Below are 27,598 nucleotides of genomic sequence, written 5' to 3' on the forward strand. Positions count from 1 at the left end.
GGTAACCTTCACTTGTCTCCAGTCATGAGGGACAATATTACCCTCAAGAAACTTATTAAATAAATTCAACAAGCGTCTCTTGGTAGAATCTGGCAGATTCTTTAATCTTCCGGAAGTCGCGCTAGTGCACTGAGTGCACACTGCTCTGAAAATTTAGCGAAATCGTCTTAGCGCACCAGCTGTTGCTCGTTCAGTGGGCCATTTGCGCAACTTTCGTAGGGTTAACAAGTTAAATTTGATCCTGTCTGGCCCTGGGGCTTTATTGTTACATGACAAGAGTGCAAGTGAGAACTCCATCATCGAAAACGGTGTTTCGTTCGCGTTATCGTGAGGGGACGCGGCCCGTTAGATCTTCTGCGTCGGCGCGGAATCCGGTTTGAATATTCCACGCTCTCGTTAGTACTGTTTCGGTTTCGTAAGCGCCGGGCCGTGCCCCAAAGAGTGTCCATTCATGTTTCTCTCGTTATCCCGTCGACGAACCGGCGCCAGTAGCTACGTTTTTTGGCTTTTATCAAACTATTCCCGTATTGTCGATAGCTAGCGGGTAACCCGTCATTCCGGAAGGTCTTATACGCGGCGGCCTTCTTCGCGTACACGTCTGAGCACTCTTTGTCCCACCACGGATTAGGAGAACGTTTTTGTATGTTCGCGCCGGGTACTGGCTTAGTCTGAGCTTGATTCACGCTGTCGAGAATCAAGCCAGCCAAAAAGCTGTACTCTTCCTCCGGAGGAAGTTCTTGGGTAGATTCAATGTTGTCGGATGTCGTTTCTTGTGAGGTACGAAATATTAATTGATTTTATTGGTCTAGAGCTGTTGGTGATCGAGACTACGATCGGCAGATGGTCGCTACCATGGGGATTAGGGATTACCTTCCACGCGCAATCTAACTGTAGCGAGGTCGAGCAAAGGGATAAGTCTAATGCGCTGGTGGGGGAGGAATCCGTGGCATTTCACCCTTGTTTAGAATTGTCATATTGAAGTTGTCACAAATATTGTGAATTAAAGAAGAACGGTTATCATAAAAAGGCAACCCCATTCCGTACCGTGAGAGTTAAAGTCTCCTAAAACTAGTCGCGCAGGGATTCTATGAAGTCATCGCGGTGTTGGGGGGAATGTATATGGAAGCTATGCAAAGATCTTTGCCTGTGGTTGTTACTTGACAAGCGACAATTTGAATGCCTGGTGTCGAGGGAAGGTTAATTCTGTAGAAGGAATAGCACTTTTTGATCCCCACAAGTGCTCTTCCGTAGGGTATCTCGATCCAAGCGAATAATATTAAAGTCGTGGAAGTTTGGGTTTATATCGGAAGTTAACCAAGTTTCACATAAAGCGACCGCAACACATCTTAAGCTATTTATTAAAAATTTGAAGGAATCTGTTTTTGGGATGATACTTCTGCAATTCCACTGTAGAACAGTGATCAAATCAGTGACCTCGTTCGATGAGTTAGCCATCGAAGGATACAATCGTTGAAAGGAGGGGCCATTTCGCAGTCAACTGCTTTAAAAATGTTTTTACTGTAGGTAGAAGAGCTAACAAAACACTTTTAATAGGATCAGTCATATTGAAAGTTTTTATTATCCAGTCCACAATGTCCGAGAGTTTGATAATTCCAGTGCCGCGATTATTCTCGAACTGAAACAGAGGAACACTTGGGATTTTTGATGTTCCGGGAAGTGCTGGGAACTCCTTTTCTGAGTTTAATCCTCCGAAACCAGGAGCTACTTGCTTCGGTTTGGTTGCAATACTTCCAATAGATGTCACTTTCGGAGCCCCATCAAGAGATACCTTCTGGCCGTTACAAGGAACTTTAGGAGAGGAAATGTTCCTCCTCTTTCTATAACTTCTAGGCACCCTAGTAAATGTTCCCTCTTGTGGGTCATCAGCCTCGCCCTCGTCAGGAGGCAAGTGAGCATAGATATTTGTTGATGATGGTGGCGTAGCTTTCTTTAACATTTCTGCGAAAGAACGTTCGGATCGTCCCGCAAGGGAACGTTTTAGTTTATCCCCGCGTAGTTTTAGTAGAGATATCATGCAGAATCTCTGCACAGTAAGGACACTTTTCAGCATTCTTACTGCACGAATCATCCACATGATTCTCACCGCATTTTCCACAGCGGGCCTTATTGCTACAATGGGTGGCTGTGTGACCCAATTGTTTACACTTAGTGTAATTCATGACCTGCGGTACAAACAAACGCACAGGCAGACGAACCTTATGCAAGAGGATGTAGATCGGCAAAGCGGTACCGTCGAAGGTGACCCGATAAGAGTTTGATTAGGGTACGTTTTTGAACCATCCCCCGCAACTACTACTGAGGCAAACGCTTGCACTTTAGTATTTTCACTGGCTGAAGAAAGCGGTCTCTCAAACGGCCAACCCCGTACTGCAGCAGATCCTCGCATGTCAAACTCTCATTGGTGACAACGCCTTCAGACTGTACTTTTACAGCTGGAATATACACATAATAGTCCTTTGTAAAGTGCTCGCAGCAAGTAATATCGTTTGCTGCTGTGAATTAGTCAACACGACCCCTGTCTGAGCGGACCTTTCTTATTTCGGTCACAGCCGAGAACCGTTTCGTCAGGTCTTTCGAAATCTGTAAGAGATTCAGTGATTTTGTTACGGGCCGTAAGAAGATCACAAAGGGACCGGTCGAGAGCTCTAGATATTGTTTGTGTCAGGGGATACCCTTGTGAGTCGATTCGATCTCCATTTGGCCGTCCGGGGAGGGAGCCGTCGACGCACGGGGTTAGCACCCGCGCAGGCGGTAATAAGCCGTAAATGTGTCAAAAAGGTAGATTTTACTTATCTGTATATTTGTTTCCCGCGACGCACCAGTCCAGCTTATATAGCTTGCTATTGTTCAATCCTCACTATGCGAACAAAAGGCTGAGGAATGCGGCCTAACGGTTAACACACGCACAAAAGAAGAAAAAAGTCCAAAACGTCGAGAGGCAGAGAATGCGCAAGATAATATTGAACGCGGATTAGCACTATTCTTTGTCGCTATACACTTACAGACTGGAGAAAAAACACTTAATTGAGCGCTCGTAAACGAATGAGTTTCTATTATTTAATGATATACGTACCTAATATGTACATGTAGCTCATAATTTTTTTATGATAAAAGTGAGATGTAAGGTAGCTTGAATGAAATTATCCGCCCTAAAATAATCTTAATGTTGTCTGAAGATCACTGTAGTTTTAAATCTAAAGCGCAGAAGTTACATGAATAAACCCGTTTTTCTAAGAAGCACCCTAAATCTTGATTTAAATTTTTTTGCGAAATGAAAAGTATGAAAGATATAGCTTACTTTTTCTGAAATTAGATGGTCTACAGCTTCACTGCAGATAGTACCCTAATAAACATCGTATGATTTAAGAGCCTAACGACATGTTCAGGGTATCATCCCAACAATGTGTGGAATCGTTGCACTATATGGGTTAAGTTCGCGTATAATTTTGTATTAGGGTATGGCTATATCTAAATCGATTTGCTGCTAATCAAAAACAAGGGGATTACAAACTACGAAAACTCTTCAAAAGTCATAGTAAGGCAAGTTCTTTATACTATGTTCACACTACAGAGTTATAATAATTAGCAACAAGAAAAATGTTATCAAGATAGCGTGAAAACACGTTTCAACAACGTATAACGTGAAACAACGTGAACATAGTATTAGATTTAAAAAGTAAATAAAAATCCTGCTAAATTTGTATTCTAGACCACTGTGTACTCCGAGGGAAGCACCGATTGCCATCAAAACAAGTAATAATTGACGGGATCAAACAGCATATCCAAAAACTCGACCAGTTGTTCTGACCTCACCTACTCCATATTACGGGGGTTAGTAGCCACTTTCACGCTGCGAGCTTCCACCCAGAGAGCACGTCGAGAGATAAGGATCAATTCCTAATGTTGTGGTGCGTGAGTGCCAAACAATGTGAACGATGAGACGACAGGGCGCTTCTAGCATATTTTAACATCCATCATTGATTTCTTCTCACGATCATTGTTTGTAGTAGCTCTCGTCTGGGGATGACGCGCGTGCGTGCCGCGCCCCGATTTCGTCTGGAAGGATACGACGCTCTTTCTCCCGCTCTTCGCCATCGCACGTGTGGATGCTGGATGCTGAACTCTGTCGGGCATGTAGCGGGTGTTGTCGAGATGGAAAGCTCTTGGCTCATTGGAAAACCTGTCCACGAGAGAACGAAATGAGAATGTACAATGAAGGAAGGCTCCCAGCAGAGCCGTTTTTTTGCAACTGGCACCGTCGTCGGTTGTTACTGTCCGGAGTGTACTACATTCGATTAGTCCCGGACGAGACTTGGTTCAGATCTCCTGTGCCGAAAAACCCGTGCGGCGCGGTGCGAGTGCGTTTTTTTGGGGTTTACTTTGCACGATTCCAGGACCACTCCGGTCCTCCTGACGGTACCGTCGCGTCCAATCACCGAAGCGCCACGTGCAGTGGTCTACCACACACATACGGAAATATCGGGTGCTACTGAACGGGACTTATGTAGTAAGGATTCAGGTAGAATAGCAGCGAAACGTGGAGCTCGAAGAAAGAAAAACAGTGCAATTGTAATGGATTTCTGCTGGGTCCACTGGTTCAGCGATTCCTGATGAATTGTTAGAGAGGCATATCACGGCCACGGTGGCTTATCTTCGGTCCGCAGAAACGACCACTACAGCAGATATTTGCTGAAGTGAATGTTTAATGTAGTGGAAAGAAGCTGGTGAGCTCTTTTTCCCCCATGACAGCTTGTGGTTAGCTTGAAGTGGTGGATAAGGCGTATGTGAAGAAAATTTGGATGATTGTTTGGTTGGTGGTTTTCCGTGGGCTCGGAAGTTGATGTGTACTGTTATCACGACAACTGAGAGGAATAAAATTAGCCAACTAGTAAAATGTGAGAGAAAAAAAAAACAAACATCTGAAACTTGTGAATTATTAGCTATATGACAAATGAAGATATCATGAGCGAATATCAAGGAGTCAAATGACAACAGATCTGGAGCAGTTTGAACTCGATCTTTTGTCGTAGGAAAATGTTTAGTGTAAGTTGTAAATTTTCGATGTGTGTTATTTAACTAGTACATTAAATTGCCTTAAGTGCACTCGAAATATCAAAAATAGGCATTTACCTATCAGCTCATCTTCATCACTCCACGCACAAGTCTGGCTGGAAGGTAGCATCTTTCTTTCCCACAGATTTTTTTACCTTGACCTCGATTCGTTAACCTTTGTCCAAAGGAAAAGGACGAAAACGCTAGAGCGAAGCAAAACGAGAAGGGCAGTGTCTCATGGATGTGCTTTTAAGAATATTTCGAACAGTTCAATAACTTTTTGAGTGCTCTTATTTAACTGAATCATAACGATTGCTATCGCCGCAATCTGGCAGAGGCTTATTTATGGTGATAAATACCGCCCTGAATATCATTGTTAGACCTGTTCTTATATGTATGCATAATATGTACGCACACTCGTGTGCGTGAATATATAAGTTATCTTTTGATAATCTGTATAAAAGCAGTGATATCAATTTAACTAAGATTTGCATCAGGTCACACATTTTGCTGAAGTGAATATTCACGAGTAAATTAATGTGTGCCACAAAGTACGTTCGAACATCACAGACCGATGTTTTTTTGGGCGTTTGAAGCGCGAGTGGGCGGATAGGAAACTCCCTTGCTTGCCTGGGTGCACTCTGACAGGAGGAAAAGAGCTTTGATCCAGGTCACAAATTTATTCTATTTGCGTGAATCGCATAGTCGTGTCAAAATACTGATCCGACATGGATTCTGTGTTATCGCTCCAATCTGTGTGACAGCCCCACAGCTGAACAGATACACATACAAAGGGTAAAGAATCATTTGGGGGAGAATTGACAGCTAGCATTTTTCCTTAGCGACCAGCTCAAAACATTTTTACGATGGAGCCGTCCAATGACTAATGATGATTTTTTTTTCCATAAACATGAGAATCGCAAGTTGTTGTTTTTGTTGTTATCATATCAGATCCTGAGAGCTTTTGCCTATCAGGACCAGGTTAGTGAGCCACTCTCCCGAAATGAGAATTTTCCGTCACTGAGTGCGAGAATGAGACTCTAAAGGTGAGAGCCTTTGGAAACTGTCTGTTCGATTGACAGGCCTGTCAAAAAGATACGAATGGAGATGTTTCTCGCCGGAGGTAAGATGTACCGCGTTTGTACTCAAGAAAGCGGCGGTATATGAATTTTTAATAAATGTAAAGTAGATGAGACGGCGACTTTCATGTGTCACTGGGGAAGATGCATGATTTTTTCTTACTGATTGCGCTTTAAAAATTTGACGTGATTTGACGCTTTAATGAATGGCACTGGTTTACAGTTTCATAGTTTTAACTCTAAAGTTTGCACTTATAGGCGATGCTGATTTTTAGTTCATTTTATTCTGATATGTAAACTTGACTGAAACGTGTTGTTTAAGGTTTTTTGCTACAAATAAAAACCAAAGCAGCATTTATTCCCTGACCCTGCGTGTTGATATCCTTTTTCTTGGAGTTGAAGTAATAGCTGTGTTGTTCACTATCGCATCGCGAAAAACCATTCATTTTATAATTCTCGAAAACTTTCTGACAAATTTTGACTCTCGCCCATTGCAGTTCCCATTGCTATGGAAAACTATCAGAGAAAAATCATTAAGCGCTATAACTTTTAATCCTAGAACGTTGCACTGGGGTACAAATGTACCCCACACCCGATCAGAATGAAATAACAAGATTGTAACAGAATGCAATTTTCGTAACAAATTGTGTTATAAATTTGGTCTCGTTAGTAGTTAAAATAACAGAAAATTATAACAAGTAGCAACGAGAGATATAGTTTTGAAATATTCTTGTTATGTGTTTCTGATCGGGCACCTTTTTTAAACCCGTGCGAAGACGAGAATTCGGCATTCATCGACCTGAGACCCTAACCATAATTCAATTTAGAGTTCCTAGTAAGAGTAGGAAAAGGTTGTATAGCCAGTTTGCTTATAGCTTTTGTGAAAGCAGGTGTCAAAGTTGGCGTGAGGTACATTTGTACCCCAGTGTACGATTACCGTTAGTGTTTCGTCAGGTTTCGTTTTGTCAGAGCAAATGTGACTCTTGCCAATACCAGTTTAAATACTGGTTGTTTTACTACGTAAGTAACAATTGTATTATATAATCATTCTTAATCATTTATTCGTTTAATTTAATTTAATTTTGAAGTAGAAAAAAATCGTGCTCATTTTTGCTGATTTTTATTGTTTTATTGTTTATTCTTTATAGTTTTTCAAAACAATGACTCGCAAGTATAATTTGCGCACAGTAACTGCTGTAACAGTAACGTTGCGTGTTAAAAATATATTACTGGTCAGAAATCTTTTTTTTATTTCAATTTCCACCCCATTTCGTATACCGTTTCTAGACTATTTTTTCAACTTTTAGAACCATTTGATTTTTTTTCAAATCGATTGAAAGTCCACAAAATTATAGTAATTTTTGTGAAAAAAGTCAAAGCCTTTCAATTTTTTTGTTCAAGCCATTTTATGTAGCATTGATTCAATAAATTCCGTTCTTTCACTTACACAGCTGTTTTCGCAATTAAAAAACGAAGAAAATGATGTATTATACATTTCTTTTGCTTACATTTTTACCTGCGAAAATTGCGATCAAACGCGTGGGGTACATTTGTACCCCAGTGCAACGTTCTATGGTGGAAAACGCAAGTGCAACGTTCTAGGGTTAAACTGGCCCTCGAAAAATTATAGTTTATATCTTGTTTATAGGAAGCAGTACCTTAGTATTGGAATGTGGTTTCCAGCAAGCCAACTTAGTGAGATTTAATCAAGAATTCCTGTGATTTTTCGAAATAATACTTGATTTAAATAATTTTTTTCAAATTTCGTTCCATGTGCTTATTTTTTCAGTTTATTCATTTATTATTTATTAGCTTCGTTTATTGATTCATTTTGAATATTCGACTAATTTTGAGGATATGATCATTATGTTTTAATTATTAATTTCTTTCCACATTATTTCTATTCCATTTGTTCGTTTAAGTTCTTTTTATCTATTTTGTTTATTTCAATCTTTGGATTTATTCTGGTCAGTTTAATAATTTCTTGTGTTTTATTCATATCATTCCTTTAACTTATTTTATGCATTTTTTCCAGTTCATGCATTTTCTTCAGTTTCTTTTAAATATTTGATTTTTTCTGTCATTCATTTTATTCATTTCATTCAAATTATTAATTTGACACAATATAATTTATTATATTAATTTTATATTTTTTAAATGTTGTCTGATTCTGCATTTAGTGAGCTGAACTAATTTGATATATTTATTGTATTAATTTAATTTATCTCAATCTTTCTACCCATTTTATTAGCTTTTTCTTTTTGCTTTAATATTTTTTTTAATTCCATTATTTTTTTAGATTCTATTTGTTTTGTTGATTTCCTATTATTTGTTCAGTTTATTCGAGGTTTTATTCATGCAGGACTCGAAACTGTGTTCATCTTATCTCTAGTTGAGTGCCTACTTCGCAAGAGTTCTGCAAACTAATGAATGAACAGTGTATGAATGTTTCATTTCACTGCTAGGTGGATTAAATTGTTTTTTTGTTAGAGTAAACTTTGCCACTGAGACCACTATTCGGCTTATCTTTTATGGCTGCCCCTGTTGGCTCTACGTGTCACATGTTCTGTGATTATATGTAGGTAAATCTTTTTGTTTTAGATCCATTAGTCTTGGGCTTTCGTTGTATTTGGATGAATTTCTTAGTTTGTCGAGCGTCTACTACGTTACGCTAGTCGTTTAATAGTTGGTTTCTTGTACAAGCTGAAAGTTCTAGTTTGATGGCACAGGTAGCTATGCCTAGGAATGGTTCTTGTCCTATTGTTAACATGTTTGATGAACCATGCTTGGCTAATTCGTCGGACACTATGTTACCAACGATTCCTTGGTGGCCTTTTCATTACTTAATTTCGAGTTGCCAGTTGTTGTAAAGATGTGATGCATTCCCAAACAAGTTTGGACTCACATTTCAAAGACCTTATTGTATTGTGCTGTCAGGCTGTCCGAGAAGATTGCGATTTTTGCATGTCTGTAGTTTCGTGACCTCCGAGCATATACCTCTGTCAGGAAAATTGTAGGCCGCTTTCCCATTGATATAGCTTCTTCAATTCTTGGTCCGTATACTCCCGAGCAAATCAGTTCATCCATTTTAGAACCATCCGTATAGAATAGGAGATGACGAAGTTCGGTTTAGTCTCCATTTTATCTTGAACTGTGGTCAAGACATTTTCTGCAACTAAAAATGTGTTGACCAAAAAATTGAGTTTTGTTGTGTTCAAATTTTTTTAATTCATTGCAGGGAATCGAACATTTCTTGATGAAAAAGAAACCGTTCCACTCTACGAGAATGTAAATACAAACAATTCAAAAAAATATTTTGAAAATCGGATGAATAGTTTTTGAGATACACGTTCACCGCAACTGTATTTTGCAAAAAAACTTCACAAAGAAAAGTTTTTTATTCATTTGTATTTGTACAAAGTAAGTTAGTGCAAAACATGTCATGGGAAATAGTCTTTTAAAGACTCAACCAAAACGCGCTGAACGTTTTTGCCTCTCTCATATAGAAAGGTTTTCTGGTTGAAATAAATTGAAAAAATCGCGGTTTCGGTTTTTTTTTGACAAAATCGCTGTAACTTTGAGAATTTTCAACCGATTAAAAAAACAAATGATTCTAAAAGTTAAAAAAATGGTATAAAACGCAATTACGAAATTTTTAAAAATGTGCAATTATTTGGAAGAGTGAAAGTTTAAAAATCGGGTTTCGAAAAATACCACGAAATGGGGTGGAAATTGTAATGAAAAAAAATATGTCTGACCAGCACTACATTGGTAACACGCAACGTTACTGTTACAGCAGTTACTGTGCACAAATTATACTAGCGAGCCATTGTTTTGAAAAACTATAAAAAAAATACAATAAAAATCAGCAAAAATGAGAACGATTTTTTTCTTTTTCTAAATTAAATTAAATTAAATTAGTTGAATAAATGATTAAAAACGATTTTATAACACTAATTGTAACTTAAGTACTAAAACAACCAGTATTTAAACTGATATTGTCAAGAGTCACATTTCCACTGACAGCACGACACCTGACGAAACGCTGACGGCAACCGTACACTGGGGTACAAATGTACCCCACGCCAACTTTGACCACCTTCTTCCACGAAAGCTATAGGTAAACTGGCTATGCCACCTTTTCTTATCCTTACTAGGAACACTAAATTGAATTATGATTAAGGTCCCAGGTCGATAAATGCCGAAATCTCGTCTTCACGCGGCTCCAAAGAAGGCGTGGGGTACATTTGTACCCCAGTTCAACGTTCTAGGGTTAATCCCGTGTGCGCTTGAGTGTCCGAGCATGTATGAGTACAACAACCCGGCGACAACTTGACAGATAGTGCTTGTTTCATATAGGGTGATGGCCCATTTTCGCCATGTTTCTATTATCACCCTACCCATTTGAAGCCGTTGGTTAGAGCAGTGTCTGCCATCTTTGTTCAACGCATTGAGTCAAATGGTAGCGCAAAAATAGGGGCTTTCGATTCGAGTTTTCGTTGAGCTCAAACACGAGAATTTCACTGTTTTCAGCGCTTTTGTGTTATTATATTTGATCGCGACGGATCGTTATGCTGCCGGTTTCCCACAGGGTTTTCTTAATGCATATAGCTTGCGGCGAAACAGAGTGAGATCTCACTATGAACACGAACAATTCGACGGACACTAATTTCACGATACACGGATGGAACTAACTGGTTTTGGAGTCGCGATGTTTCGGAACGTATAAACAAACACAATTTTTGTAATTCTTAAACATACTGGCGGGTTTCGCGGTCGCGGTCTTTCGCTTTATTCACCGTCCCTTTTATCCTCCCAAACAATCTATCTAGCTCTTCCCATCAATATGCGTGTGTTCGATTATTATTTCAAGTACAGTGGGTAAATACTTAAATTCTAGAGATTTGGGCTCATAAATTATAAAATGTGAAATCAATACTGCAATTGGGCGCCAACAATATTGGTTCTTAACAACGAATCAAAGAAATTAATAAATAAGTGAGGCACCCTTCTTAGTATGGTGAAAATAGGCACTTTATCCTATGTACCATTGATTTGATGGTGGTGCTAGTATACCTTCTCGATACGAGTACCACGAACAACGAAATGAAATAGTTTCAAGAGAAAAGCGTGTTTCGTTACGTGTGTTATGATTATGCCGTCCATGCAGCAAGAACAACAGCTAGTGTATTCCAAAATGTAGATAAAGAATTATTATAAGAGAATAAATGTACCCGAAACTGGAAACCGTCAGAAAAGCTACCTAAATCTTATTATAAGTTTAGCAGGAAGTCGGCTCTCTTCTTTCCTAAAAATGTTTTGGTTTTCTTGTTGTGTGAAGTGTGTAGCCGGTAAATCATTGGTGCCTTTTTCTCGAGAAATATAAATGAAAATCATTTTGGCCCATGAAAGTAAATCATCAAGTTTAACAATTCCTGACATGAACCTATGACATCTTGTTTCAAATTAATTAAGAGCGTCAAAAATTCTAGTAATTTGGTCGGGAATATAAACAAGATATGTAGAATTTGTACACATTTAGCAAAATTGGTTTTTGATAGAATTTGTGTGTTTTTACCAGAATTCCGGTAGTAGGGGAACTGTGGGTAAGACGGACAGGTGGGGTAAGACGGACATGTGGTTATTTTAGGGATATAACATTAAAACTTCAATTGTATTGTATGTGTACCCTATCATTATGGATAGCCTTGAATTTTGAAACACTTAGTAGGCCTTGAATACTGCTTACCGTGCACAATTTAAGAAAATATTGATAATCAGTAGTGCAGCTTCGTGTGGATGTAATTTTCAAATTTCCGATTTTAAGGTTTATCGAGGAAAAAATCAATCTTTTCGAGGATTTTTCCTTTATTTCGGTAAAGTAACCTTTAAGTGATATCTTCATGGAAAATAACAGGTAAGTTTATTTATGCGTGAATAAGTATAAACGTCTGAAAAATATGTGTACTGGTGGGGCGAGACGGACAGTTTTGATTAATTCTATTGATTGAATCTTATATGAATGTCTCGCGTGTGGAAACGAAACTCTAGCAGTTAAACGTGGAGAACCCTCCAGTAAGCTGAAGTCTCACATACAGTAGACTGCAGAATGTACGTTAATGTGACCGAGGCTAAATACGGAATTCCTAGAACCTGGAAAAGGTAGATGACTTAGTGCAGGTCCCATACTCTGGCTGTGTGTAATCGATGAAATGATGTTACCAATCACGCATTCAATATATAACTTTCCAGTTTTGTATAAGTGATTGTGACTGATCATTGGAACTGATTGTATAACTCTCTGTATGACAACGGCAAAAACAATATTATAAAATGCGTAATTTGCTTCAACTCTAAATTGCACCCCAAAACGTTTTCTTTCGCCTCGAATTGAACGTATATATTAAGAAGAACCACAATCTATTCAAAATATCCGTTAGAAACAGTAAATTTTAATATTTTGTGTAGTGATCATCATTTCTGCAATATGTCCGTCTTACCCCCACCATATGTCCGTTTCACCCGCAGTCTGGAAACAGTGCAGATATTTCATCGTTTTCAAGATCTTTAAAAAATATATTAGTTGATTTTTGTAACATAATCCCTCTGGGCACTCGAAAGCCAACATGTGGAGCTACAATATAGAGTATTACATGTTGACAAAAACATGCTCTTAATATGTTATATTTCAGTATATCCTTAATGTGTCCGTTCTACCCCCAGTTCCCCTACTCGGTTATAGCAATTTTGTTCGACTCCTACCAGAATTGGGTTCGGCTTTTGCAATAATTCTGTCCGGAAAATATTAAATTGGTTTTGGTACGCATCCTTTCAGAATTCTTCTCGCATTTTACTCAGCTCCAGTTCGACAGAAATCTAACGGAACGGCTTCTTCCGGAGGATTTCATGTCTCGGAAGATGTTGGTTTGATCTCGAAGATTTTCGGATATTTCATCTTGAGATTGTATTGCATTAAATCATTTTTCTATTTTGGATTTTTTTAGTTTCAAAATGGAATCTATGGTTCTGTTGGGGTATGGTGAAACGAGGACTATTTCTAATTTGAACAGTGAAGTAAATAAAAAACATATAAATGTTTAAATTGTTTATTTTTTGTTTATTTGTTTTGTTTTATATTTTGTTTTATTGTTATATGGAAAATAATAAATGGGATGCGCCTGTTTTAAACATACATACGAACTTATGCTTTTGATCTTTTATTCGTTCTTATCGATAATTAGAAAATGATTTTATTTCGAAAATTCAAAATTGCGGCTTCGAAATGGCGTTTTTCTCGAAACTATGTTTTTCTGCTAACGTAAAGATCGAATTTCCATTATTCAAAAAATGTTTGGAAGTATGTACTTTTTTGTCTGACTTATACCTGCCTAACACTACAGTAAAATTTATTTATTTACTTATTTATTTATTTATTTATTTATTTATTTATTTATTTATTTTTTACATTTTTTACAAAAGAAATGTATAGGATTCGCTCAAACTTTGACAACTTTTTCCGAGGCCCGGAGGGCCGAGTCTCATATACCAATCGACTCAGCTCGACAAATTGAGACAATGTCTGTATGTGTGTGTGTGTATGTGTGTATGTATGTATGTACAAAATGTCATGTAATTATCTCAGCAATGGCTGAACCGATCTTAATGAAATTAGTTTCAAATGAAAGGCCTAACGTTGCCATTTGACACTATTATTTTTGATTTTCGATATGTTGTTTACTTTCTGAGATATGGGCGATTTTGTCAAAACACAGCAGGTTTTTTGCAAATAACTTTCGAACAATACAATATTGTCCCACAAACTGCACATAAATAGAAAGCTTGTAAAAATGCCTTTCTAACAAGCTATAGATTGTCTAAATCCGTGCACGAGCGGCGGAGATATTAGATTTTTTGTATTTTTAGCCTCGCTTACCAATTTCCACCAATTAAAAATGAGATTGTTTCATACAGAGTATTGCTTCACTGGTGTTTTAGGGGCAAAACTAAACCGATTTTGAATATCGTGGTATGAAAACACATCAACGTGATTCATGGAATTCGATGATGAGAACATTTTGTGAATTACCTTTATAATAAATGAACTATTTCTCAAAAATCAATATATAAGTTCACTTCAAAGACAAAACAATGTGTTGATAAAGAAACAGTGAGTTCTAGTATTTATTCCTTGGATTAGGCATTGCGTTCAATCATGAGGTAAATGTTGGATGGTATATCAATACACAGATCAACAAGTAATTCACCTAGTAGTGAGATAAAAGATTTCTAATATAATTATACTTGTGGCGTCACCGAAAGCAACTGTATGTTTGACGCCCAAAAATCTAGCGAAAATTTAGCTCTTTTGCAAGATTTAGGTTATACTGGTTATGGAGCAATAATTACTACTTACATTATTTATAATAAGAATGTAAGAATCAATATATCATAATAATATACCTATAAAAATAATGTCACTGCATTAACCATCATTTGCCATTCCTCACACGCCCCCCCCCCCCCATCTCTCTCACTCTCTCTCTCTCTCTCTCTCTCTCTCTCTCTCTCTCTCTCTCTCTTTCTCTGTCTCTCTTCTATCGCATCTATCTAGCTATTTCTGTATGCATTTCTAAGTTGTGTGATAAGATCTTCTGCCAATCTGAAATATTTATTAATTGTAATTGCGAAGGTTTGAGAAAACAAAACTATTTTTTGTCTGCTGCTACATCAACTCAACTTTAATTCAATTGTATTCAAAGCCTGTATCTACTCTATAATTAAGGAAATTCATGGCTATATCAGAAAAATATTTGGCTTAACTGGGTAATATGAAAGTTTGACAATGGAAATTTTCAAAAGAGACATTCCACGTGCGATATTTAAACTATTCGTATCTCTATTGAATTTTGAATGAAATATATGCTCAAAGACTGAAAGCTGAAGCCAGGATTTCGAAGACAAAATACATGAGAGGAAGAGGTTCTAGAGACGACAATGTGAACTTCCCACCCGAGTTCGGATCGACGGTGACGAAATCGAGATGGTCGACGAATTCATGTATTTGGGCTCACTGGTAACCGACGACAATGATAACAGTAGAGAAATTCAGAGACGGATCATAGCGGGAAATCGTGCCTACTTTGGACTCCAGAGGACGCACCGGTCGAACAAAATTCGCCGCCGCACGAAGTTGATTATCTTCAAGACGCTGATTAGATCGGTGATCCTCTACGGCCACGAGACCTGGACTATGCTCGTGGAGGACCAACGCGCTCTTGGAGTTTTCGAACGAAAAGTGTTGCGTACCATCTATGGTGGCGTGCAGATGTAAGACGGAACGTTGCGCAGGCGAATGAACCATGAGTTGTATCAGCTGCACATTCGTTGTATTGGTACGAACTTTCATGAAAAATAACGGATCAAAGACCAAAAATATCCACAAATTAGATCCAGGAAAAGAAGTCCCCAAAGTACCCACTCTCGATGGGGGATGCAACTACAATGTGTCTTCTAACTTATTGTCGTCCATATTTGGATATACTGAGTAGTTTGAACCATTTCCTTTTCACAATATTGGTCTGTATAGGACTTATTTATCCATATTTCCTGCACGAGAATTCCGAACGAAACAATACAAACACGGCTTTTATACAATCGACATAGCCTAGACATTTCACACTATTTACTTCAATGCAAATAAAAACTTTGAAATATCTACCTGTCTCATTCACGAATCGCATTCTCCCTCTGTCGTTCTCTGTTCAAGGGGCTTGAAAGCACATGTGACTTTGTCTCACTTTACTATATTCAATTGCGCGTTAAAATACTGGACCAGTAAATTCTGTTCTGCACATAAATCTTTTTTCGGGAATATGTGACCAAAAAGTAAACTTTGAATTCGTCAAGTAAAGAAGCATGAAAACAAAAAGAATAAAACCAAAAAAAGATGGAAGCCCTAGAAAGTCCATTGCATATTTATTAGCCTTTTCTCAGAAGATGGGATTTTCAAAAACATTTCAAAACTTTCTGATGCAATGGTTTTCAAATTCGTACAATCCGGTTTATTCATTATTTATTATTAATTCAAAAATGTGTTTGGGTTCAAATATATGACGATTTCATTTTAATTAATAATTTCATTCCGCATCTTTTTATTCGTTTTGTTCATCTGCGTTCATTTTACTTATTTTATTTGTTTCATTCTTTGGATTCACTTTAGTTTTTTGTGCATTTTACTCATATCATTCATTGTTTTCATTGTATGTATTTTATTAATTTTTTCCAGTTTATTCATTTTGTTCAGTTTCTTCATTTTAATAATCTGACTACTTTTTCAGTTTTAATCATTTCATCCAAATAATTTATTTGATTCAATTTATTTCTTTATATTAATTTATAACCTTTCACTGTTGTTCAATTTTTCATTTTAATCAATGCATTTAATTCTGCTCATTTTCTTCTTTTTATTCATTTTATCACTCCAGCTCATTTTATTTATTTGATTCGTTTGTTTTATTTATGCATTTCATTTATTTTTTACTTTATTCATTTTGTTCATCCATTCTTTTTATTCATTTGATCCATTTCATTAATTTGATTCATTGTATTTACTGGATGAATTAAATCAATTTGATTCATTTAATTCATTTGATTCATGTGATTCGTGTGATTCATGTGATTCATGTGATTCATTTGATTCATTTGATTCATTTGATTCATTTGATTCATTTGATTCATTTGATTCATTTGATTCATTTGATTCATTTGATTCATTTGATTCATTTGATTCATTTGATTCATTTGATTCATTTGATTCATTTGATTTATTTGATTCATTTGATTCATTTGATTCATTTGATTCATTTGATTCATTTGATTCATTTGATTCATTTGATTCATTTGATTCATTTGATTCATTTGATTCATTTGATTCATTTGATTCATTTGATTCATTTGATTCATTTGAATCATTTGATTCATTTGATTCATTTGATTCATTTGATTCATTTGATTCATTTGATTCATTTGATTCATTTGATTCATTTGATTCATTTGATTCATTTGATTCATTTGATTCATTTGATTCATTTGATTCATTTGATTCATTTGATTCATTTGATTCATTTGATTCATTTGATTCATTTGATTCATTTGATTCATTTGATTCATTTGATTCATTTGATTCATTTGATTCATTTGAATCATTTGAATCATTTGAATCATTTGATTCATTTAATTCATTTAATTCATTTGATTCATTTGATTCATTTGATTCATTTGATTCATTTGATTCATTTGATTCATTTGATTCATTTGATTCATTTGATTCATTTGATTCATTTGATTCATTTGATTCATTTGATTCATTTGATTCATTTGATTCATTTGATTCATTTGATTCATTTGATTCATTTGATTCATTTGATTCATTTGATTAATTTGATTCATTTGATTCATTTGATTCATTTGAATCATTTGAATCATTTGATTCATTTGATTCATTTGATTCATTTGATTTATTTGATTTATTTGATTTATTTGATTGATTTAATTCATTTGATTCTTTTGATTCATTTGATTCATTTGATTCTTTTGATTCATTTGATTCATTTGATTCATTTGATTCATTTGATTCATTTGATTCATTTGATTCATTTGATTCATTTGATTCATTTGATTCATTTGATTCATTTGATTCATATGATTCATTTGATTCATTTGATTCATTTGATTCATTTGATTCATTTGATTTATCTGATTCATTTTATTCGTATCTTTAATTTTATGCATTTCATGTTCAGTCATTCGTTTTATTTCATTCAATTTGTTAGTATGAGTCAATTTATTCTATTAATCTTATAACCATTTCTAAATATAATCTTAATTTTTATGTAATAACCTAATCTAATTTGATTCGTGTATTTGGATCAAAATTATAATGATTTTCATTAATTTTTCTACTCATTTTATGAATTTAGAAACCTATTGTTTCATTTTTTGCTTTACTTTTTTATTTCGGTCGTTTTGTTGATTTCTATAATTTATTCAGTTTATTCGAGATTTTATTCGTGCAAGACTAGAAACTGTTTTCATCCCACCTCTAATTGGGTGCCTACTAAATTGGTTGGAAATTACCTTAGTTACTGGCATTTTAGTTTTGTGAGTACTCGGGTACCCACGTCGGCCTGTTACGTAGTAAAAAAATTCAAGGTCCCCTCCTCACTCCCTCCTTACTATATCAACAACATTATTAACCCAAAAGCTCGACTTAGTGAAGTGCTAAGATGTCACAAAGTTTCGATTTCCAGCTATGGATAAAACATAGGAATTTCATTAATTGAAACCTAAAAAGGTACCCGGGTGCCGCGTCGGACACATAACGTTTAACTGCGAAAAGCCCTGCATTTGACAAAGTACGACGATGTTTCGCACGCAGAGACCGGCGAGATTCGCCATTTTGAATTGAAAAAAACTTATTTTCTAATTAGCGATAAATAACGAATTAAAGAATCAAATAAAAATTCTAGCGAAATTAAATTTTTCGAATCTTCTTATCCTTTACACCACCCCTCTTTAAAATATTTAGCAGGGCACAGAATGAAAAGGAATTTCACTAAAACATGAAACAACGTTAAAAATAGATTTTTTTTGTTTTGGCCTACTCGTAATAAACGAGTTAGCATGAAAGAAAATAATGATTCCGGTAACTAATTCCACAATATGGGGCAAAATTTATTTGCACGACAGGCAACGAGAAGCCTCCGAAAAATGGTAGCCTCATTCTTTCGAATAAATGTTCATGACTTTTTTATTGTGATACAACCATTTGCAATTGAAATACAAGCAGCTTCATTTTGTACCATAATTAGGAACCGATTCAAACTGCCGGTAATAGCTGTGTAAACCGTCGCAAACAGATCTTTCTTCCAGCGGAGAAAACTTCACCAGACATGGGCATAACCCAATCGTTTCGCACCGTATTTGTTAATTGCTCGTAGAACCATTATTGTTGGTTGGAACATGGCCCATGCTAGACGGTACAACAGCACGGGCAGACGTAAAACTGTGCTTCACTCAATGCTGTAGTATTTTTCACTGGCAGGCATCGACTGGTATCGAAAGGCTTGCGAACGTAATAAAGTGATAAAATCGACGAAAGTGCTGTGCTGTCATTATCTTGCGAAGCTTTTTACACCTGGAGATTAAGTTGTTATTTACGTGCTCTTCATGGGTGGTCCATTCAGAGGTTTAGTTTCTATCCGGTTGGCATTGATGTGATTTTATGTTTGGCCGTTTAATGTGCTATTGAATGTTATGGGTTGTGTGTGTGTGTGTAGTTACATTGTGTTTCACTGACAATGTGTATCGTTGTTTTGTGTGGCTTCCACAATCTGTTATTGCTGGACTGTATGTTTATATGAGTGTAGTAAAATGGTAGTAAATAGAAAATAATATTTGAATCCAATTGAAATCAAATCAATTATGTTAATTAGATAATCCGTTAGAGGTCTAGGTGATAGGATGAGACACCATTCTGGTATTGTCATAATTCTATATTTTGGTCGTATTTTTGGAAGGTTCGTTTGCTCAGAAACACAAATAGTGTTTTCGTTTTTTGGAGCTAGCGTCAATCCGGCGCTAGCTTAGTCCTATCATTGAGTTAGAGTCGGATTACTGATGAGACGAAATCGAAACGCAAATTCCATAACAAATTTTACTCATTAAAATGATAAATTTTTTATATTTTTTCTTACACTTGATTAGCAGCTATTGTTTTTGGATTTTGGCTCATTTTCATAGCGCTGAACGTTGCTTTAATCTTAAATGAAAATCTACAAATTTACAAATCTAGCTTTTTGGGATATCACATCAAAAATTGGTTTAATCTTATCCCATATCGTAGCTCGGAATAGCGCAAGCATTTCTCACCGAATTCCATCATCTCATAACAATACGAATCAAATAAACAGAATTAAATTTCACTGTGAAAGATCTCACTCATCCTTCTCAAATGGGCGCCGACTAGGTAGCTGTTCACTGATTCTTCATTCGGTTTTATGACATAACATATGATGCTACTTGAAGATAATTTGACCCCAGCCCGATTTTCCGTTGTTGCTCATTGCCTCTTCTCTTTCTCTCTCTCTGCCTCTCTTTATTAAGCTCCAGATGCTTTCCCTGTGAGTAGCTTTATCTCAGGAGCATATCCGGTAGGTGTGGGAGTTGAGGAAATTGTTGTTTTGTGTGAGAATGGGCTTTCTTTCTCCTTGCGAGGTGTTTTTTTTGCGATGGGGTGATTTTGTCTGGAACGCTGAGTTTGATGATTGTCTGCTTCTAGCTGCCGGAACAGTTTTTTTTTCTTGACGAAACAACCTGAGTTTCTACACCGCTTCGGCGAGGGATGCGATGAGTGGAACAACTCTCAACGAAGAAGCTAAAATCACTTTAGGCTTAGGGGCGACGGTTGTTTTGCCATCATCCCGAATCTGTACTATAAGATGTGCTCTACATAACAAAAGAGTGATTTGTACCGATAGAATTTTAATAGGGCTAAAAGTTTGCGTTGTTTCAGCCTGGGAATTTCCTCGCTGAATAGCTGGTTGCACCCTGGCTTTTCGTGTTTTTTGCCAAGTTCGAAAATGAGTGGACGCTTGTATTGTTTACAATTGCCGATTTTTTTTATAACTAGGCGTCAGAGTTTTTGCATGTATTGCGTGGAAAAACTTGTTAAAGCATTTAGTTTTTCTCGTAAATGAAAGGCTTTGTGGTTACTGGAAATATTTATGTTTCAACTGAACTGCCCAATCATTTACTTCCGATGGGCTTTATAGTACAATTGTTTTCTCTAGTGACTCGAAATAAAGAATAAAACATATTTGGTTCATATCCAGAAAACCCAATTTGTGAGAAATCGACATCAAGTTGATATATCATACTAATTTTACAGCTCAGTTTGAAGTCATTTAAACCCCTACGCTCCCCTTCATCTTGGTCGATTCACCTTGCTCGCCGTGTACCTCTTCTTCTTGTACCCGTCGGATTAGTCCGCAGAGCAATTTGTATCTGTACGACCCAGTGAATGTATGACCCAGTGAGCTTCGAACAATAGTTTAGTGTGTACTCTGGCGTGGTGAATATGAAGTTTGAAGTGTTGTAAGACAGTTTAAGCGATAAGTATTATATTTTACAATGCCTTCTATGGAGACGATTTCTATTTTCTGGGACGAAAATTAGGCGAAGTTTGCTAATTTTTTACTGAAGTAATGAAAGGCGTAAAAACTTCTGGTTGTGATGGTTCAGAAAGAAGGTTTAAAGAATGAAAAATTTCACATAGCACATTCAAATACACAACAGTTGTGTAACATTCCTGTGAAACAAACTAAATTAAATTTAAATTTCCTTTCCAAGTACCGTAACTACCTTCCATTTATGTCCCAGACATTATCCACCCATCGTTTTGCACATACGATGCTTTTTGAGAAATTGCTGATAAAACTTTTTACACCATCTTCATGTCAGTTGCTAAGAAAATTTGTGCCCATGTCTTACATCGAGTGAAGATAGGTTATTATATCTTCCGAAATTCCTAGCTCATCTTTAGTACCCATAGCTTAGTATCCTATCCTTACTTAGTAATTCCTTCATTGAGGATTACCGCGTCCACATACCTTCACGGCTATGCATCATTGGAATGATGCTTTGCGGCAGTCATGGAATATATTGCCTCTAGCTGACACGAAACGTGGCAACTACTACGAGGCCAGAAAGCAAACGGATGATTTTATCCTAAGTTTCATTTTTATATGCGTGTCGCAGGTCATTGGATGATTATGCTCGCTGTTTGATCGAATTGTACGGACCTATTAGCTCAAATAATTTCTACTTTCATAAAATACATCATTTTTGTTATCTATAGTAGTCGGACAGTTGTCGGAATCAAATACAATATATTAGTACAACGGAAGTTATTCGCATTTGAAAACTGGCAAAATATCTTAGCAGAAAATTAGAAACTAGAAGTATTCTACTTTAAAAGTGATATTAAATTATTTTCTCACTATTTTTCACCACAAAGCTCAATACTATTTGCTAAGTCGGAGTCCCAGTAGGTGAATCAGGAATAAAATTGTTGCCACTTTTAGCCATTTCGTGTTTAATGGACATTATACAAAACGATGTATTATTTGGGTTCATACATTTATCTATACTATTTCAAAATCAACTGTTTTTTTTCAAATCATTTTATTAAATAAATCTGTGAAAAATTTTCACATTTCCAAATATTGTAAGACATTGTACAGCGTTATGAACGAAACAAACTAGACCCGAATCACGCGCAGCAAAACTATCTCCTTTTCTAAGAAAGACGTTTTTGAAACTGAAAGATTCTTACCGAAAGCTACAATCAGGCTTGATATTTGCTCAAACAATGTGCACAAAGAGCGAAATACACCGATAGCAGAGAGCAGCACAAAAACAACTGCTATGTGCAGAATACCTGCATAAAGAGAAACTTGAAAATGAAAAAGAGAAAGATCTGTGCACCAAGAGCTGTACAAAAGAGCCACTTTTTGTACCTCTCCTCACTGGTAAACATGGAGAAAGGCGAATCAAACAACAATTCAGATAAAGATAGATCGGAAGAACGTTTTTAGAATGTTTTTTGGTTGCCTTCTCTGCTTCCGTGCGCGTGGAACCAAGATGCACACTAAAGAGCCTCTTTATTTTTATTTTTTTGGTGTGCAACCATAGAGTAGAATGTACACATGGGAGCAACACACATCGGAGTGAAGAGGTTTCTTGTGAAAGAGAAGAGCGGTGGTTCGCATGAAAAGTGCAAAGAGCGTTTTTATTTTTCTCTGAGGTGCATTCCATTCATGGCTATAACCACACTTAAAGATGTAACTCTGAACAGAGTTGAATAAAATTATTCAGCGACGGAAAAAGAAATGACAAATCAAAGTATTTGGAAATTATATTGACATTCAAGATAGTCACTTATCATTAACCACTTACTTTTTCATCGTCACCTAGAAATGTCAAGGCAAAATTTAAAAAAAATGGAAGTCCTGTAGAAGCAACGTTGTTGCTAGGGTTTGCAGTACCGACCCTTTTTGGCGAGAACCACTACTACGGTACTGAAGCCCTCAGTACCGGTAGTACCGGTAAAGTACCGGTACTCGAATTTTTTTTAAATTCGAAAAAAGCTTCAAAGTGAAATTGAATGCTCAAACTGATGACCTTATTCTCAGATGATTGATTTGTGCTGATCAAAAAAAACATATTTATTGTTTTAATAGCTTCGGAATGGCATGACTCATTTCAGCAAAAGATATTTTTCGTAAGCGGCACTTTTATTTCGAAATCTAGGCTACTTTAAAATTAATAACTGCTAAGCGGTACGACTTTCGTCGACTTCAACAGGTGGTAAACGTAAGAAACCCTATTAGCAACAGTAAATCAAAGCGAGAATGGCAGTAAACTATAGAGTTTTGCTGAATTTTCCGATAACCAATTATTATAAATCGTCCCATTTGAAGCTGTCAAGCAAGTATAAAATTGATAGTTACTAAATCGCTGTTCGTTCTTTTATAGATAAAGGTTTAAGAGCAAACCAAATACAGACATGGTATAGACCACAGTCTTATTACGCGCCACTCAGTGAATAATGGAAACCAATCAGAATGTCGCTAATAAAAAAATCATAGCAAATTTTTACGTCACTTACGCTAGATGTGAATATTTTTAATACAAGATCGTTAAATTTTAATTTCGACAAAATAGTGCAGGAATTTAAACATGTCGTTCAGTGCAGCGGGAGCTAGTAATGTTTAACTTCTAGAATTATTATGGTGATGGCGCCACCTCATTCTCTCGCAAAGGTGTTAGCTCAACGATCGATCTAGAAGGTAATCAATATAATTAAAAGCCATCTTGCAGACCGATATTTTGAATAGGTACCCCTAGAGAGTCCACATATTTTTCACAAAAAATGTATGGTACCGAAAATACCGGTACTGGCTTTTGATCAGTACCGGTAAAATGGATCGGTATTCCCGGGATTTTCGGTACCGGTATTACCGGTACCACAACCCTAGTTGTTGCCGATGCCTTGAATAGTAGTCAAATTAATTCACTAACTCAAACTTGATATTCGGCAGAACATGACGTCCAATCATGTCTTATACACCAAGTTTTTCTAAATACTTTTCGAAATAAGGTTAACCCATTATATCCAAGCGTATGAAATTTCATACGCAGAACTATTCATCGTTTAACACGTATTTACTGTAGAATTTTGACATCTAACTGCTTTATTATTGCACTAATGGGATCATTGCACCTCATATTTCATTGTGAAACAAGACAACTAACAATTTTTACATTTTATTTACATTTTTGAACCGTGTATTGTTGAGGCAAATGGCGCAGAAAAGTAAGCAATACATTTAATTGAATTTTATTGTTAGAATTAGTGCTAATAATTCCATTATGTGACAAAACGTTGCCAAGTGTAAAAGAAGTGTTGTCCATCAGAAAATTCGAACAAATATGTGAAACAACTTAAAAAATGGTTGTTTTTATTTAAGCGTACACACTTTTTTGCATGAGTGATTTTCATTCTAAAAACCATTTTAAGCGGTAATTTTGTGTTTCCCATAATCTTTGATTCATTTTTGATGGAATTGAATATATCACTGCATTTGGCTCACCCCTGGGTTATAAAGGGAATAAAATAAGAATAAAATAAAAAGAACCAATCAAACTCACTTTGTCAAAAACTTTGTGAAATAAAGTTTTATGATAGAAATAGGGAAGTACGATTTTTAAAATTAATCGATTAATCAATAATCGATTAATTTTTCTACGTTGATCGATTAGTTAGATTAATCGTTCTAAATTATTCGATTAGGTCTAGATTATTTATTCAATATAGTCGTGATTCGCTGGTGGGCCATTTTTTAAATGGGCCGCTTTTTAGTTGGATCTTCGCTAGTTGGACCATTGTCTAACTAAAACGCATCTGAACGCCAAAATCTCATGTCAAATTTACTTTGACCATCTATCTATTACACTACTTACGTCTTTTTGGAGAATTTTTGACATTTGTCAGTCGGTCCAATTAGTAAAACAAAAAGTTGGCCAGAGGCTGTGGCCCAACCAGCAAATCACGACTGTAAATATTGGATACAACGTGTGTCTTTTTATAAACCTGTATTTGAATTCCAATGTATAAGGAAATGCGAATAAGTTTTGAAAGGAGTAATGTACGAATTAGAACAAATTATTCGATTTAAAATACAATGATCAGTGTAAGAGTCGATATAAGGATTAGTCGGTATAATGAAATTAGGTATTTAGTTGGAAATTTCAAAATATGTGACGCAAGCAATGAGCTGGGAAAAATGGAATAAACCTTCTGTTGATAGTTGTCAATGTCGTAAGAAAATTCGTTTCAGTCCATTTCTTATAATTACTTGATTTCTTATTTCAGAACTTTTTTGAATTCCATTATAAATTTTGCATATATGTACACGCCACCGAAAAACTACCTAAAATTGAGTACTTTTGACTCAATCTCGTGGTATCGTGTAGGAAGGTAAAATTAGGTAAACCGTGTTAAAGGTAGTTTCCATTTAACTACGGCAAAAATCATAACTCAACCTTGAGTTTACTTTACTTAAATTTAAGTTGAATTTACCTAATTTGGAGTGCACCTCAAACAACTCAAAAGTACCTTACTGCACGGAAGGCCTCGACTGAGTCGAATCTCTCGTTTTTTATATTATTTTCTATTTGATTATATTGTTTGTTTGCATTACATTTCTAATTTAGTATATTGGGTGTTCAGCCACATGTGGTGACTTTTCCCTATTGTTTATATGATTCAGTTAATTATCATTAAGTTATAATATGCTTTCGCAGTTAAGTATTTTTTTCAGTAGGATGTTTTAAACCTACTTGTCTTCTGAATAAGGAGCTAAACAAATCTTATAAACTAACTTATGAACTATATAGAGAGCTAATCGTTGCAATTGAAGATTGCAACGATTTTTGTCGGAAGTTGCTTATAATACTGTTCGTCATAATTTCTAATGTTTCTATGTTTGCAAGTCTGTGCAACTCATTTGTGCTAAACCAGGGAGGACGCTTCAAAATCATTTTCAGAATTTTATTCTGAATCCTTTGAAGCGTTTTCTTCCTAGTAGCACAACAACTTGCCCAGATTGGAACTGCATATAGCATTGCCGGTCTAAATATTTGTTTATAAATTAATAGTTTGTTCTTTAGGCAAAGCCTTGAATTCCTGTTTATAAGAGGGTATAAACATTTTATATATTTGTTGCATTTTGTTTGGATTCCTTCAATGTGACCCTTAAAAGTGAGTTTTTATCGTAAATCAAACCCAAGTATTTAACTTTATCTGACCACGTTAAATTCAAACCATTAAATTTAATAATATGGTTATTATTTGTTTAAGAGAAGAAGCTCTTGGCTTATGCGGAAACACATTCAATTGGGTTTTTGCTGCATTAGTGGAAATTTTCCATTTTTTCAGGTAATCGTTGAAAATATTCAAGCTTCGTTGCAGTCGACTGCAGATAATACGAAAACTCCTCCCAGTGGCTGAGATGCTAGTATCATCACAGAAAAGTGACTTTTTACAGCCTGTAGGTAGATTTGGAAGATCAGAGGTAAAAATATTGTATAGTATTGGTGCGACGCTTGATCCTTGAGGGACGCCTGCTTTAACGGGTAGCTTATTAGATTTACAATTCTGATAAGAAACCTGTAGGGTACGGTTGGTAAGATAATTTTTAATTATCTTTATTATGTAAATTGGAAAATTGAAATCCCACATTTTGGCAATTAAACCTTTGTGCCAAAAACTGTCGAAAGTTTTTTCAATGTCTAGAAGAGCAACTCCAGTGGAATAGCCCTCTGAGATATTTGCCTTTATCATGTTAGTTACTCTCACAAGTTGATGAGTAGTTGAATGTCCAATACGAAATCCAAACTGCTCAGGAAGAAAAATAGAATTCTCATTGATATGTGACATGATTTTTTCAAATAATTTACTAATAGAAGAGAGTAAGCTAATTGGCCGTTAGCTAGATGCTTCTGCTGGGTTTTATCTGGCTTCAAAATAGGAATAATCTTGGCATTTTTCCATCTTTCAGGGAAGTATGCTAATTCAAAACATTTGATGAATATTTTGACCAAGTATCTCATAGTGATTTCGGGAAGGTTTTTAAGAAGAATGTTGAAAATTCCATCATAACCTGGAGCTTTCATATTTTTTAACTTTTTCATGATGGATTTGATCTCATCATAGTTTGTTTCAACGATATCGTCTTGAGACAATACTTGATTTGAAACGTTTTCATATTTTTGTAAGTCTTCGGTTTCAATAGGACTCACAACGTTGAGATTAAAATTATGGA

The 27,598-nt window shown here is 35.9% G+C and overlaps 1 protein-coding gene across 2 annotated transcripts in view; it reads left to right on the top strand.

The window, feature by feature from the left end:
• The first annotated feature begins 4,309 nt into the window (after positions 1-4,309).
• Positions 4,310-27,598, top strand: part of LOC131693902 (muscarinic acetylcholine receptor DM1) — a 271,911-nt gene continuing 248,622 nt past the window's right edge. For both annotated transcript variants that reach the window (XM_058982168.1, XM_058982169.1), the window contains exon 1: positions 4,310-5,064. The gene's annotated coding sequence lies outside the window, so the exon portion shown is untranslated. The remainder of the gene's footprint in view (positions 5,065-27,598) is intronic.

This window comes from Topomyia yanbarensis, chromosome 3, assembly GCF_030247195.1.
Source record: "Topomyia yanbarensis strain Yona2022 chromosome 3, ASM3024719v1, whole genome shotgun sequence".
NCBI lineage: Eukaryota > Metazoa > Arthropoda > Insecta > Diptera > Culicidae > Topomyia > Topomyia yanbarensis.